Source organism: Danio rerio, chromosome 12, assembly GCF_049306965.1.
Source record: "Danio rerio strain Tuebingen ecotype United States chromosome 12, GRCz12tu, whole genome shotgun sequence".
In the NCBI taxonomy this organism is placed as follows: Eukaryota; Metazoa; Chordata; class Actinopteri; order Cypriniformes; family Danionidae; genus Danio; species Danio rerio.
The window spans coordinates 7,875,001-7,892,500 of NC_133187.1; the positions used below are offsets into that span (position 1 = coordinate 7,875,001).

Here is a 17,500-nt window from a genome sequence, read left to right on the forward strand (position 1 = left end):
CTTTTTAGTATTTGTGGTTTTTTAATCGGATAAAACACAATGAATTTTTCATTTAGAAAATAATAATTTCTTAATAAAATGTGTACAGTCTTGTGAACCCAAAGTAGTGTTTCGTCTCTTGTCGTCAAACAATACTAAACCAATTATGCTTGAACTTTATCCTTAATAATAATTTTTTTAAAAAGTAACACAAACTTCAAATTGTTGTAGTAAAGTCAGGTTTTCTGTTGCGGTTGAACGTCAGTGGTTCATCCCAGAGGTGCAGCCAGAAAAGTCAACAGTCAAACATCTATTTAGCACATGCTTAAAGGGGGAGGATCAGCAATGTCGGTTGCGCCAATAAATCCGCAATAATTTAGTGGCTGCATTTTATTTATTCATTTATTGAAATATTGTGAATTTACATTGATTATTAATAATATCAACAGCAAAATCGTATTGGGGTGGCCGCAGGGGTGGCCAGAGTTTACATAAATCGTTACATAAATCGTTCCGCCCCTTGGGGAAAGAGAAACACTCACAACAGGGGTATCAAACTTCTGTTCCTGGAGGGCCGCAGCTCTGCACAGTTTAGTTCCAACCCAACTCCAACACACTTACCTGTAGGTTTCAAACAAGCCTGAAGGACTCAATTAGTTTGATGAGGTGTGCTTAATTAGGGTCGGAACTAAACTGTGCATAGCCGCGGGCCTCCAGAAACTGAGATTGACACCTGTTCCTACAGGATCTGGAGGAAGCAGAAACTGGTCCGTATAAACTGTGTAAAAGTTACTGACAAAATCCCAAACATTAGTAGTTTTGCTGATCCATGCTTTAATAACAAACAGCCGGCGAATCCCGCATTGCTGGGTAGGTTATTGTATTAATTTTCAGAAAAATGGAACAAACACAGCACATGTTCGGCTATACCAGGCAGATCTCACAAGGAAACGTAAGTATTTTCCTTTTTGTCAGTTTTGTGGATAATTCGTACGAGTTCAGTCAAACGAAATTGTAAGATTTTAAAAAGGAGGCGTGGCATCTAACCCCAAGCTTCATTTGGGATGAGATAATCGTACTAAATTGTACGAATTAGATCGTACGAATTAGCCACTAAATCAAAAAGTTACGAATTGCTGTGAGATTGCGTTGGCTATACTGTGGTATTGTTGTGAAAATTAACGTTAACCCTTTATTCCCCGCAGCTACAAATCTGGCCATCTCTTAATGATAATAATCTTCGCATCATGATAAATCCCATGATCCCCTGCGCTCCGCTAGTGTTTGAAGGGAAAGGTGTGTTCAAGTTTTACCAGATCCAACACTTCAGATTTGGCGATGTCATGTATTGACGTCAATGCGTGCAGGCAAAAGATCTGAAAACACAACGAATCATTCATTCAACTCTGAGTCGACTCTTTCCTTGAAGAATCAGTAGTTTTAAGTAGATTTAAACCTCAGCTGGATGTTTTCATTCACTTAGAGCTGTGTTACACACTGCATGGAAGGTCATTTTCAAAAACCCATAATAGGGCCTCTTCAAAGTGCAGTTTAAATGCTTAACTTGGTAAATTAGGTGACCTAGGTGAGTTAGGGTAAGTAGGCAAGTCATTGTTTATCAGCGGTTTGTTCTGTCGTCAATCTAAAAAAAATATTTGCTAATAGTATTCACATTAAAATGCACTTTTTACAAATTAAAAACAGCATTTATTCTAGCCAAAGTAAAACAAAAAATACTTTCTCTAGAAGAAAAAATATTATAGGAAATTCTTGCTCTGTTAAACATAGTTTGGGAAATAATAAAAAAAACAGAAGGGCTAATAATTCTGACTCCAACTGTATATGTATAAAGGGAAAGACTGTGAGGAGAATATTTATGGACTCAGTCTTGTGTCTTTGGTACTGTAGAGTGATACCAGCTTGCTAAATTTGCGTATGTTTTCAATATCAACATTGCGTTCCTGTCCGTCATGATGGCTTGCGTTTTCATGTCTGAGCCGTCGGGTTATTCCGTGATTCTGCACAATGATGGGATTGAGCGCCTTTTTTCCTCAGACGTTTCTCTCACGCTGAGAGCTGCGATCAGGTAACAGCCAAACCTCAGGAAGCCTCGCCTCATCTCTACGAAAGAATGCTGCAAGATTTAGAAGCTTTTTAGAATAGAATATTTGCTTAGCCATTCATACTGCTGTAAATTGTGGCATTGTAGTTACTAAAAATTATTTTGGATTTGTTTTAAGGGGGACCTATCATGCCCTTTTTTACAAGATGTCAAATAAGTCTCTGATGTCACTAGAGTGTGTTTCAGGTCAAAATACCACACAAATAAGACTTTATATCTCTTTGAAGCTGCCCCTTTTAAGCTTTGAGCCAAATTGTGCCGTTTTGGTTGCTGTTGTTTTAAATTCAAATGAGATTGTGCTCTTTTCGAAAGAGGGTGGAGCTACTAACACCGATGTGTCAGCACAGTGGCAGATTCAAAACTAGACTAACGTTATCGCTGTGAAGAAATGCCTTAGAAGCGACAGTCTAGGGAGACTAGTGTTAATTTATAAATCCTAAAACTTGTTTATAATGCTTTTTAGTCGCTGACTAAGTCGGCGTACGGCAGGTACAGTGTGAAAACTAATGGTGGACGGCTGCTTCTCAATCAGGGCTTTTTATGCTAATGAGGGAGAGATTGTCACTAATGGGCGTGGCTTTGTCCCTTTTAATGACACGTTCAAAGGGAGAAAGTCAATCAAAGTGTTTCTGCGGAGTGTTTTTAAGATGTGTGATTATCAAAAAAAAGTTCAGCAAGCAGTTTTTAAGATTTCAGGGTTATTTTTACATAGGACTTTGGACTCTGGACCTGGCTAGAGGTGGACGCAGAGTGAACAGGCTTTTCTTGAAGGAAACCTCAATATTGCACACACACACACACACACACGCACGCACGCACGCATGCACACACACACACACACACACACACACGCACACACACACACACACACACACACACACACACGCCTAAACCAGGGTGATACTAACTTACAGTGTTGGACAAGCTATTTGAAAAATGTAGTGAGCTAAGCTATTAGCTACTCAAAATGTAGCTTAACTACACTAAAAGCTACCCCCTGGGAAATGTAGCAAGCTAAGCTAAAAGCTACATGGCAAAAGTAGCTTAACTACATCTAAGCAGTTTTTTACCATTTTCATTTTTAAATTGAAGCAACTGATTACCAAGTCAATCCTATCTGATCAATAAAACTGTCAACGAAACATATGAGGCATAATAGTTCAGTTCAGTTATTTACTATAAATAATATGCCGTGCTAAACAGAAACACGTTGCAGTATATAACAGCTAAACAAACACTACTGCGCTACTTCACTAATAAAATAGCTTCACTACTGGAAAGCTAATTGATTTAGAAAGTAGCGACGCTACCGCCACGCTACTGAGAAATGTAGTTAAGTAGTTACTTGTAGCGATGCTACTGCCCATCACTGCTAACTTAAAGGGATTGTTCACCCAAAAATGAAACTCCTGTCATCATTTTCTCATTCTTCACTTGTTCCAAACCAGTTAGTGTTTCTTTATTCTGAAGAATGTTGGAAAAGCAGCAGCCATTGATTTAGTATGCAGAAGAGCATCTCTGAATGCTCAACACATCAAACCTTATGGCAGATGGGCTACAGCAGCAAATTACCACACTGGGTGCCACTCCTGTCAGCTGTCACCTTGTAACTGAGGCTACAATTCACATAGACTCACCAAAATTGGATAATAGAAGATTGGAAAAATGTTGCCTGATCTGATGAGTCTTGATTTCTGCTGCAATATTCACATGGTAGGGTCAGAATTTGGCGTCAAAAACATGAAAACATGGATCCATCCTGCCTTTTTTCAACAGTTCAGGCTGATGTTGGTGGTGTAATGTTGTGGGGGACATTTTCTTGGCACACTTTGGGCCCATTAGTACCAGTTGAGCATAGCGTCAACGCCACAGCCTACCTAAGTATTGTTGGGCCATGTCATAAAGCGTGAATCATCTCAGACTGGTTTCTTGAACCTGACAATGAGTTCACTGTACAAATGGCCTCCACAGTCACCAGATCTTAAACCAATAGAGCGCCTTTGGGATGTGGTGGAAAGGGAGATTTGCATCATGAATTTGAAAGGATTAAGGCAGTTCTGAAGGCAAAGGGTGTCCAACCCCGTAATTGTGAGGTGTACCTAGGAAAATGGCCAGTGAATGTATATACATATATCTACACACACACACACACACACACACACACACACACACACACACACACACACACACACACACACACACACACACACACACACACACACACACACACACATACATTCTGTTGATTAGCTCTATGTTTTTTTAGTAACTTGTCCTGACCAGTTATAAATGACGTAGAATAGCATACTTTTACTTGACTAATTTAGACAAATTCCGACACTTTTTTTTTATTATCTATTATTATCGTCATCATCGTCAACTTGTTTTATGATCTCTTTTAAAACCATCCTTGTTGTTGATGGAATAATGATGAATTGTAAACTGTTGTGAAGATATTTGTCAACAGGCTAATGTGGAATTTTGGGAGGGAAATGGAAAGCAGGTGCATGTTGGCTGAAAGCGCTCTGAAAAGCCTCAACAAGAAGGGTGGGTGTAAAAAGTAAACATGGCACTCGTGTCTGGACAAAGACCGACATTGTGTTGTGCGCCATAACTTAATCCATTTCATATTGAACGTTTTAAACGGGTCTGAAATCAGAGCTCTCTCTCACTCATTCTCTGGGGTACTTTTATTATTTTGTATGATTAATAAAGGAAATATTTCCCAGAAATGAAACTTCTGGTCTCGTTCATTCATCATGTCTTTTCGTGTATGACTTTGTTTCTTCCATTGGAGTGATTCTGCAGAATGATTGACAGAATTGGACAGAATAAGGGAATGAGGATTGTATGATTTGGAAAGAATAACAGCCTACATTTTACATGTTTTGCATGGAAATGTTTTGCACGGTTTCAGAAAAGTAATAGACACAATGTGCACCACCTCTTTACTACTTTATTTATATTATTTATACTTAATAACAGGGCGGGTGAAGCAGTGTCACAGTAGGTAGTGCTGTCGCCTCACAGCAAGAAGGTCGCTGGGTCAAACCTCGGCTCAGTTGGCGTTTCTGTGTGGAGTTTGCATGTTCTCCCTGCATTCGCGTGGGTTTCCTCCGGGTGCAAAGACATGCGGCATATATATTGGGTAGGCATCCGCTGGGTAAAAACATGTTGGTTAAGTTGACAGTTCATTCGGCTGTGGCGACCCCGGATAAATAAAGGGACTAAGCCGACAAGAAAATGAATGAATGAATAACAGGGCGACATGGTGGCTCAGTGGTTAGCACTGTCACCTCAAAGCAGTGACAACTGGTTCGAGTCCCGGCTAGTTGGCATTTCTGTGTAGAGTTTGCATGTTCTCCTCGTGTCGACGTGGGTGCTCTGGTTTCCCCCACAGTTTGAATTGAATAAACTAAAATTGGCCATACTGTGTGTGTGAATGTGTATGGATGTTTCCCAGTACTGGGTTGCAGCTTGAGGGGCATCCACTGTTTAAAACATATGCTGGATAAGCTGGTGGTTCATTCCAATGTGGCGAACCCTGGTGAATAAAGAGACTAAGCCGAAGGAAAATTTATGAATACTTCATAACAAAAATTATTTATTTTTCCTTCCATTAGTGTTCTCTGTCCCGTATTATATCGTAATTTACATCCTTTACATCTTAACCAACCTTACCCATACCACCTAACCTACCCAACTCCTACCACAAGTGTTCTACGATACATTAAATGTCCCGTAAAGTGCTTTGAAATGATCATTTTTTATTCACTGTTTGATGTAATCTCAACTGAAACACGAAGAGTAGGTGGGACATAGTGTAGCTCCTCCCCTTTTTAAAAGCAGCCAATAGGGTTTTGTTTTTATCACTGCTCTGAGAGTGGTTGAGCTTAAGTGCATCAAATAAAAAGCAAATGAGAAACGTCTTGAAGTAGAGGTCTGCATGGGACTAACTTTTTAGACATACTCCCGCAAGGTTTTATTCCGCACCCAAATGCTCCCGCCATATATTCAGTCTTTATTCACCCGCCCCACCCCGTTTTCTGCTGGGCCTGACCGTTCCTAATTTAGATCTGGTTTGTAAAATCTCATGTTTAGATTGGGTACTACCAAAAGAGAAAGATAACAGATAAAACTGTGTGTTGTGCAAGGATTGTTGGATAAATGTCAGTTTTGTTTGCCCCTTTGTCATGAGACATAAGTAGGCCCACAAGGAATCTGCGCGTGCAGAATTCCGCAGATTTTCCGCCGATTTTTCGCAGAATTCCGCAGATTTCTGCCGATTTTTAGAACATCATTAATTCTGTTTATTTACTTGAGTAAATATGTAAATCTGAATTTATTCAGTTTTTATTCAGTAATTTACTACTTTTTATTTCATATATTAAGGTTTTAGTAATGATACTCGCTGGATACTCCCAAAATAATTCCGCAGAAATCCGCAGATTTTTACCAAAATTTCTTCGCAGAAATAGCAAAAAATGTCCGCAGATTATGTCTGGCCCTAGACATAAGTGCTGCCTTAAACCTGAGGTTCCAGTCTTGTGACTGCTAAAGAGTAAAACTTTGAGGTATTATCACGTCACACACTGGACCAGCTCTATACCCTCACCAGGGTGCTCAAGAATTCATGGGAGTATGCCCAACCAGTCCACAAGTGTTTTGTGGACTTGGAGAAAGCATTCGACTGTGTCCCTCGTGGCATTCCGTGGAAGTGCTCTGGGAGTATGGGGTTAGAGGCACTCTGTCAAGGGCCGTCTCGTCCCTGTATGAACAGAGTGGGAGTTTGGTTCGCATTGCCGGCAATAAGCCAGACTTGTTTCCAGTGCATGTTGGACTCCATAAGAGCTCACCAATTCTGTTCATAATTTATATAGACAGAATTTCAAAGTGCAGCCTTGGGCTGGAGGGGGTCCAGTTCGGGGACCACCAGATTTCTTCTCCATTATTCGCAGACAATGTTGTTCTGACGGATTCATCGAACATGAACCTTCAGCATGCACTAGAGCGGTTTGCTGCAGTGTGTGACACTGCTGGGATGAGAATCAGCACCTCCAAATCCGAGGCCATGGTGCTCCACTGGAAAAAGGCGGTTTGCCATATCCAGGTTGGAGAAAAGTCCTTACCCCAGGTGGAGAAGTTCAAGTATCTTGGGGTTTTGTTCATGAGTAAGGGAAGGATGGAACGTGAGATTGACAGGATAGGTGCAGTGGCAGCAGTAATGCAGTACTGGTTCATTGTGGTAAAGAAGGAGCTGAGCTAAAAGGCAAAGCTCCTAATTTACCGGTCAATCTATGTATGTACCCTTGTATACATTTCTGTAGAGTGCTAAACACGTCACAGGAGGTACTTTTCTTGCAGTAAATCCGCATAAATCCACCAGAGTCTTCTGTGCACTGACTGACTGATCATGTTTTCAAAAGCACCGATTCACCAGCGCCCACCACCTTCCCTAAACCTAACAGACAATATTTTCAAAAAGCAATCCAGAAAATGAAAAGCCCTCGCAGGATATTTATCACGTTTTCAGATTTCACGACATTCTCAGCCTGTTATTAACTTGTTTATTTTATTTTTTGGCTTAAGTTTTACCTGCTTTCTGGAACCGTTCTTCTCCAGACTGCAACCCTGTCGTTGCAGTCAGCTCCACTCTTCGTCTCAAGTCCGCCGATGTATGAAGCAAGCAAACTGGTAACAGCGGGAAACAGCCATCCACATGGAGATAAGCGATCAGCTGGTAGTGTGAAAAGAAAGAGAAGCCATCAGCGGCGTCAAACCACCCCGTAGCATTCGTTTTAAATGACGAAATGCAGCCATACGTAGCTCTGGCTACATAATTCACACTCTTTCAAAATGTATACGGTGGTACATATTTACAATAAGCCTGTGTTCCTTAATCCGTCCATAGCCATAAAAGCTATCTCTCATGCTTTTGCATTAAGATGTTTACAAGCCTGTAACTGAATAAAATAAAAATGAAAGATTTTGAAAAACAAGACGGCAGAATAAAATAAACAGGATTAATCATTTTTTAGTGAACTACTTTAACAAAATCTCTATTTATTTTCCCACTTGTCCTTCCTGTTTTTAACGTCTCACTTGCTGAATCCTTGTTTTTGTCTACACATTTTCCAACACGTCTTCTTTATTTGACAAGATGTCATGAATGAAAGAAAAACAAACACGATTCGTCAGTCGCGTGAGATGCCAATCTCAACGATGCACATGGCGAACAACAACATCCCTCGCAGTACGCTAAAAACCGTGTGCTCATGGAAACACTGAATTAGGCCATTTCATAGCCCTCCACCCTCAATATCGTTTGCAGGATGTGACACGCAAGCTGTGAGGTAAGCCTCCGTGCACTGGATCAAACTTCTGGAGCCCAGCGGGGTGTTTGTGCCTCACACAGACATAAGAGAATCAAGTTTGCGACAAAGATCATATGGAATCACTCTGCAGGTCTGTAATACAGCCAGGCTTTCCTCATGATAGATGACTGGACTTGCTCTTGCTCACTGTCTGTCTGCTTGATTTCCGCTGAGTGTCAGAAACAAGTGCTCTGGTTGGCTGGATTGATTTTTGACCTTTCTTCCGCACATTTTTTTTCCAAAACTAAAGTTGAGGGATTTTCCCAAGCCTGAACCAGTGTGTGTGTGTGTGTGTGTGTGTGTGTGAGGTCGGGGTATTATTTATAGGTTCTCGTTAGCTTAAATGGAGAAAGGTCTGTTTTGAATGTGATAGTACATTTCCTTTTATTGGATGAAGTTGTATCCAAAGGAGCAAAAAAAGCACATCTTTGATGAGTTAATAGCGCGCGCGCACACACAAACACATACAGAAACACACATACAGAAGTACAAACAGATATTTTGCCTTGTTTTTATGCAACATTTGACTCAATTAAAAAAAAAAATTGTCAAGGTGGAATAAATTTGTTGGAAATCTTTGCAAATTTCGAACCCAGCTGAAAGGATCACTTTCAGAAATGCTCAATCTTCCCCTATCCCTGGCACACACATTTACCTATATATACCAAGCGGCAACCTCCCGCTCTCCCTCGTGAAGCACATACTGAAGTAACTGGAACTGCATTTCATCAATAATCTGCTAGTTCTGGCTCTATAATAGAGCACATTTCCATTAAGCCCACTGTTAAAATGGGCAACTTTACAGCAAAAAAAAAAAGTTGTTTACAGCCTGGTAAAAAGAACAATTTTAGTGTATATAGCTAAAATTACACTTCATGACAACTGTGAGGGGGGTGATTTTTTTTTTTATAACACATCCATTTCCTTTATATTAAGTTATATTAAGTCTGCATAATTAAGGGCAGGGCAACTTGACTGACAGCTAGGTCTGGCTGGTCACCATCACTTCACATCAGATGATTCCGGCTGATAAGCCGCTAAACTGATTTTGACCATTTTTAAAATTTTGTAATTTAATCACTTTCCCTAAATGTGTGTATATTTCTTTCTAACATTGTTTTTTTTTTATTACCACAAAGCGAGGTGGCACGGTGGCTCAGAGGTTAGCACTGTCACCTCACAGCAAGAAGGTCGCTGGTTTAAGAGCCGGCTGGGCCAGTTGGCATTTCTGTGAGGAGTCTGCATGTTCTCCTCGTATTTATGTGGGTTTTCTCTGGGTGCTCCAGTTTCTCCCACAGTCAATAGACATGCACTATAGGTGAATTAGGTAAATAAAATTGGCCTTAGTGTATAAATGTGAGAATGTATGGGTGTTTTCCAGTACTGGCAGCGGCTGGAAGGGCATGTGCTGCATAAAACATATACTGAAATAGTTGGCAGTTCATTCCGTTGTGGCGACCCCTGATAAATAAGGACCAAGCTGAATGAATTAATGAATGAATTAACTATCAAAGCTCTCAAAATGACCACATGCATTCAGCGTCTTTTCCTTGTGACGTTGAATGTGCAACTTCCTGCCAACAAAAACATTACTTTCTGAGAGAAAAAACATAAGTTTACTTAAGACATGTCTTACAAAACAACATTTTCAGTACCTTGTGAAAGTGAAAATGAAAGTGAGGTGCTAAACTTAGCCGGCGGTTCTTAATGCTGTGTTCACACCAGACGTGGAATGCGTGGATAAATCCTGCTATTCGCGCTTTAATAGCCGCATGAACATTTAAGTTTACTCGCTTCATTCACTCGTCAAATTCACTTTAGAACAGGCGCGGATTCGCGTGATGGGCAGGGCTTCTGTCTGCCCGGTGACTTTAGCTTCAATTCTAAATGGCTAACTTGGATTTTATTAAGAAAATAACAGTGTTTATGTGCTTTAGGAAGGCTGAAAAACAGGGTCGATACGTTTAGGGCAGTGTCTGAGTCCACTAGATCCTTTCAGAGGTGCATCCAGCTCTGAGCTCATAAACTCCTCTAGAAACTTAACCTGGATGATGGAGGCTTTCAGCGGTGCTTCTGATTGAGCCGAGCCCAGTTTGATGAAATGTTGTCGGTGTCGGCTGAAAAATTTACCCCGGGACACCAACAACAGGTGCTATGTCACAATCAAGCCCCCACAAGAGCAAGCTCCTGATTGCTTAACGCGGCACGAATATCCGCTTAAGTTCAGATTTTTGAACTTGTGTGATTCACGCGCAACGCGTGTTAAGCACATCAAACGAGCAAGACGCTCAATTCGCGCTGCGCCATTTGTGCATATCACGCCCTGCTCTGCACACCATCTGCAGGATGTCTATTCGCGTGTTTGCATTGACTTAACATGTAAATCACTCGCGCTTGATGCTTCTTCCGCGTCTGGTGTGAACGCAGCATTCTATTTTTATACATTTATACTTCTGCATTGAGTGATCAATGTGACCCACGCCGATTGCCTTGCGCATAGTTGCACATTTATACTTCTGTGTGCTGTTAGTGTTGCTCTGCAATAACACTTCCAAAACGCTAGCTGGCAGCGGGTTATGTTTCTCTATGTCGAGTTTTTTTGAATGCTACCTTAATGTACAAGTAGCTAAAATTTGCTCATTCAGAGCTGGGAACCGACAGACGGGAACCGGAAATCGGCAGACCTAAGTTTTTAATTTAAATCATTTGGTAAACACAAAACAAATTTCCAGTTTTCAAATGGAGCTCTTTCAACAGTCTCCATAATTGTTGTTAAACATTCGCTCCGACAAGTTCGCGCGTCAAACGTACTCGTCAGCACTACCAAGCCGACCAATCACAGAGCTTGCACTATGTGCCTTCGCGACGTGTAGTTACATTTTTTTCTGTGTTGGCATCAACCATGGTGAGGTCTATGCGACAGCAAGAGGGCTTGGTATTACCTGTATTAACATATACCATCCCCCCAACCCCACCCGTGCCTTAATTCGCCTTTTTAGGATAATGCTGTTAGTGTAATATTGTTGTTTTTTAGTTTAATGACTTCATAAAATATCACAACAGACATTCAACGCTTCACCTTAATATCTCAATAGAAGCTTTGAATGTAAATATAACGTCAGACTGACCACTATGGTCATTCTAGTAGTTCCAGATCTCTGGTAGTTCCAGTGTTATTTATAGGTTCTCGTTAGCTTAAATGGAGAAAGGTCTGTTTTGAATGTGATAGTACATTTCCTTTTGTTGGATGAAGTTGTATCCCTTCAAAGGAGCAAAAAAAAAAAAAAAAAGCACATCTTTGATGAGTTAATAGCACTTTGGATCTCTGGAGAGTCAATCCATCTCGCAGAAACTGCGCTGAAAACATTTCCATTGTGACAGGAATGTCTTGATCTTTAATGAGAGTAATTGAAATGGGGCATAGATCAATGTGAGCGTATTAGAGAGGAAGATTGATTGAAAGAAAATAAGCAGTTCAAATTGAAACCCCACTGAATACTAAATCCTCTGAGGTATTTTTCCTTTGGGACTTGTGGAATTGCTCATAAAAGCATGTTTGGGTGAACGCATCATTCGCTCATGCAGGAACAAGGTGGTTATGTGTTGACGATCATAATGTATGTCAGAGATTCAAGCTTTTTATTCCTGGTTTCTATTATGCTAATGAGTAATGCTGTGCTCAGCCATGCAAGTGACAGACGATTGGCCATTCAACCGTGTGCTTTTTTTGATTGTGGAGACCATCGATGAAAATAACCGCCGTCTTCTGTCCAAGTTTCTGAATGACAAATTTTATTGCGTGCAATTATCAGCGTGTGTTTCCATTTGATCGTTTGTCTAGATGTCCAAATAGATTAGAAGCTCTCTTAGAGGAGCATCTCTGCAGACGATTTGCAAAAACTGCACTGTTTCAGTTCTCTGTGGATCATTCAACCTCTAATTTAGGCTTTATGTGCAGGGCTGAAGTGACAACCCAGCCAGGCACAGGATGTCAACATGACGTCAGATTGACAATGTATCCCAACATCATAGGGACTTTGCATTTTTGAGAAAATAAAAATCATTTTGACGTCAGAACCCAACGTCAATGTCCAACCTAAAATCAACCAAATATCCCATCTAATTATGTAAATGCTTGACATTGTATGGACCTTACCACTATGACAACTATCAGACGTTGGATTTTGGTTGTCATACCTGACGAATAAATAACAGTATTTGACGTCAATATGACGTTGGCTTAAGATGTTGGCTCGACGTTCAAACACAACCTAAAATCATCACAATATCAATGTCATTTGATGATGTTATTGGATGTCAAAATAACGTTGACCTTTGAAGCTATATAGACATTGAACTTTGGTCATGACCTAAATCTAACCTAGTATCAATGTCTTATGACATTAGCCCCTTTCACACATACAGACCTTTCCGGAAAATTGCCGGCAATTTTCCGGAAAGGTTGTATGTGTGAACAGGTCCTTTTTGAAAATACCGGTAAATTCGTTCTGGCTATTTTCCGGAAAGAGAAGTTGTAACATTACCGGCAATTTGCTGGAATGCTGCGCTGTGTGAATGCAGAAGGAAGATTACCGTAATAAGCGCGTGCACGTCTAGAACGTGCTGACGTGAGACGTCTGCTTTAGCCAATCACAACAGTCAGACGCATTTACGTCCGCGCGGTTTGTGAGAATAAAAGCCTTTGAATATTTTTCCAGACACATTTAGCTGCTAGAAGTTAGTCAGATCACGTTTATATGTTCTTCTTAATGCCAACTGTGTAAATAATCATCGATGAGATGCTTATGATAAGCCGTTGTTTGTTTACCTTCAAGCTTTGCTTGTGCCTGTGAAACAGCCTGTGAGCGCCTGCACACGCACATATTATGAACATCTTGACATGCGAAAGTGATCCTGCGAAAGTTGTTCACAATATTGATCATCCACAGAGTTTGTAATTTAGTCAAATGTTTACAAATACAAGCGCAGCCGTTTAAAGCTCATTTGTGGTGAATGATGTCAGAATTTACCGGTATTTTGGAATGGATGTGTGAATGCTCTTTTCCGGAAAATTTCCGTAACGTCCTCGTCTGTGTGAACAGCGCTTTTTTCAATATACCGGTAAAGTCGTTCCGGAAATTTTCCGGATATTTACCGTTATCAGTGTGTGAAAAGGGCTATTGTGTGCCTGCTGGGAAAATCTGTGACCTCATAGCAAAACCTGACACACAAACACACAGATGTACAAACTAGAGCTGTCATGATTATAAGTTTCAAGGTATACCATGGTTAAAAAGTGGTTAGTATTGCCATAAAAAATTTTTATTATCATTAAACCAATTGATTATCGTGATCTTGTAAATCATGTGACATTGTGATTAATGTAAATGCATATTTATATACAGGAGACAGTTGATTAATATATTCATGTACACTGAAATAATTGACACTTTAAACTAACTCAAAAAGGTTGTAATTTGTTACAGTTAATTTTTTTCCTCATAGTATACCTTTCGTTCATATTATTATAACATATTTAATCTAAATCAAATATTATTATTATTATTATAACATTTAATCGGAATCAAAAATATTAATTGTGGTCAAGAAAGAAAAATTACATTCACACAAAGTAAAAATATTGTTTAATATCGAGTCACTAAATATAAAACAAAGTAGAAAACTAAACATTGTTACCCTTAGATCAAAGTATAATCTTGCTTTGGAAAAAAAATACAGTAATTTGTTAAGATTTGTATCCACAGATACAGGGACACTGGAGCGTTTTAAAGCTGTGAAGATCAGCCTTACATGCTGACATACGAGCGATTCGCTGAAAAATCGACTGATCTTCACGGCTTTAAAACGCAGCACTTTCCCTGTATCTGTGGATGCATGCAGTAAGCAGTTGTAAATTCGGTGAACTGATGACCTTCATGGCCAATCACAGTCATTTCTGTTGAGCATGTGAACACAAAGGCAAATCAGCGCTGTTTAGGAACACGCTAAACAGCGCTTAAATGTTAGCAGGAAATGGACGTTTTGTAAATCTCAGTATCAATTAGTATCGAATTCCAGTACATCCCAATTTCAAACAACCTATATATGAACAATGCTGTGATAAATGTGGTCATACAGTTACATCTCTAGTACAAACACTTCTTTTGTATTGTTTTTATGCAAGATTTCCCTCAAAAATCTTTAAAATAGTGCACTATAATACACTATTTTTGCAAATTTCAGTGTTGCAATGATCATCCCTTACAAATAATACTCAATCTTCACCAATCCCGGAGATAGAAACAGTAAACACACCAAAGCGTTGATTTTAAAAGACGAAAAACTCTAGAATAGGCCTTGTTTTTGCTTGCTTTCTCTCTATTATTCACTAAAGTGTAGTTATTCATGCTGCTTGGCTTAGAGGAGATCATTCAGCTTCTTGGCCCTGAACAGTGGATGAGTTTTTGTTTTCACTGAGAGCGAACAGAGGTCCACGGTTTGTTTTTCAACTGCCCGATCCTTTCTATTTATGGAAGGGAATCTTCAAAGATAGCAATTTTTGAGGAGATCAAGAAAAACAGGGTGATATTATACAGTTCCGGCCTTTGCTGTAGAAACAGTTTGAGGCATTTCCTCCCGTTCCATGTGATTCGAGGAAAAACTAAAACAAAAACAGTGGCTCATTTCAAGTCAACTTGCGCTTACAGTTGTACAAACATCTGCAATGCTGAGCTGTACGTTCTATGTTCCTATTACAGCTAGATTTAAGCTAATCAGCCATCTTTGCACCAATTTTTTTATTTGGCATATCGTGTATCTGTTTTTAATTTAAAAGATTTATTGATTTATAGCAACATTACAATGATTTGTTTTTCCAACATTTGTTATTGACGTCTGTTAAAATGTTTAAAATGCTGAGCTCTACATTCTTTAATCATATTTGAGTTATATTATTATTATGCAAGCAGATCTTTGACATCAAATACATACAATAAATCAGATTTTTGACCCTATCATGTAATTCAGATTTAAAACGTGACATGTTATATTATCATATTAAAACGTGACATATATAATACACCCTTTCATAAGATGTCAATCAAATTTCTGGTTTTCCCAGAAGACCCCAAATATAATTTATTATAGCTCGTCAAATTGACCCCTGTTTTGATGTAAGCATTTATATTTATATTTTTGGAGTGTCCATTTAAATGAAAATTAGCTTCTACATTCCAGAAAAGGGCAGAGCCTTTAAATGCTATTCCAGCCTGATCTCACGAGAAAACGTAAGTATTTTACGTTTTGCCAGTTTAGTGGCTAATTCGTACGAATTCGTACAAGTTCAGTCGTACGAAATGGTACGATTTTAAAAAGTAGGCGTGGCACCTGACCCCACCCCTAACCCCAACCGTCATTGGGGGATAAGCAAATCGTACTAAATTGTACGAATTAGATCGTACGAATTCATACGAATTAGCCACTAAATGAAAAAGTTACGAATTGCCGTGAGATTGTGTTGGCTATTCTGACAAAACAAGCTTATCTCAGACAACCGAAATGTCAGAATTTAATAGTATTGAATTGAGGCCTTACATGGTCAATTAGTCATATTTAAAGTCATAAAAATATAAAGAGGAAGAGGTCACAACTTCTAGGGCTCTATTTTGACGGTCCATGCGCAAAGTGCAAAGCGCAGGGCGCAAGCGCTTTCAGGGCATGTCAGAATGCACTTTTGCTAATATAGGGACAGAAAAATCCGCTTTGCGCCGTGGTGCATGATCTAAAAGGGTTGAGCTTATTTTCTTAATGAGTTATAGGTGTGTTTTGAGAATAAACCAATTAGAGTCTTATCTCCCATTCCCTTTAAGAGCCAGTTGCGTCGCGCCATTAGCGCATTTGCTATTTACATGACGTAAAGTAAATGTAAGTTGAAAAACTGAGCATTTCACTAGCAAGAAAACAGTTAAACAAAGCAGCTACAGCGCGAGAATGAGAGATAAGGCATCTCACAATCTACTTTAACTTTCTCTCTCGTGGCTAGGGAAACTTCTTGTACGCACAGACATCAATTAGCCAATAAATTATTAATTTTGTTTGTTAAGCGTAAAGATTTGTTTCAAAACTATTTCTAAATTCAGTTCTAATTTTTAGCAAATTAATAAATAAACAACAATAACGAAGTGTGCTCAAAAAACTGAGTTACATCCTAATATACATGCTGTGCCCCATATGGTTCAAAACCTGACAGGTGGGCAAATCTAAGCTTGCTTTTAATAAAACAAAAATAAATATGGATATAATAAATAATACTGCTAATAATGATAACATTATACAAAAGCAAATTGTCATGAATGAACTGAAAAATGAGCGCAGACAATCATTCACACGCGCTGCTCCTGCTCCCAGTCTGAATCCTCATTGTTTACATTCAATTCAATCCAATTCAATTCATTTTTATTTGTACTGTATAACGCTTTTACAATGTAGATTGTGTCAAAGCAGCTTCACATAGAAGATTATAGTGAATTGAAACAGTTCAGTTTTCAGAGTTTAAGTTCAGTTCAGTTTTAGTTCAGAGTCCAAACACTGAAGAACAAATCCTTCGTTGCACAGATCTACAAGTCCTGAACCATGCAAGCCAGTGGCGACAACGGCGAGGAAAAAACTTCACCAATTGGCGAAATTGAAGGATAAAAACCTTAAGAGAAACCAGGCTCAGTTGGGCACGACCATTTCTCCTATGGCCAAAAGTCTTGTGCAGAGCTGCAGTCTACATGCAACAAATAAAATACCTGTCGATCATGCGATGTGAAACCGGAGTAACAGCCTTTTATGCAGAGGCGTCTCCAAAGTTTATATAATAAAATGATCTTAATTTGACTAAGCATGGCTATGAAGTAGTAATATATAATGGGGTATATACGATGGTTTGCCCAGGGTGTTATTTAAACTAGAACTGCCACTGAGTATTATTACTAAATTAAGTATTGAATTATTCACAAACCAGTTTTTTAAGACCAGTCAC

General features: G+C 39.3%; 2 protein-coding genes across 2 annotated transcripts in view; one reads left to right on the plus strand and one right to left on the minus strand.

The window, feature by feature from the left end:
• zgc:110716 overlaps window positions 1-17,500 on the plus strand; it is a 63,310-nt gene that overhangs the window by 34,930 nt on the left and 10,880 nt on the right. The window lies entirely within an intron of this gene.
• Window positions 1-17,500, minus strand: part of si:ch73-51i5.2 — a 278,670-nt gene that overhangs the window by 13,826 nt on the left and 247,344 nt on the right. Inside the window, exon 18 of the transcript XR_012387825.1 lies at window positions 7,697-7,838. The gene's annotated coding sequence lies outside the window, so the exon portion shown is untranslated. The remainder of the gene's footprint in view (window positions 1-7,696; window positions 7,839-17,500) is intronic.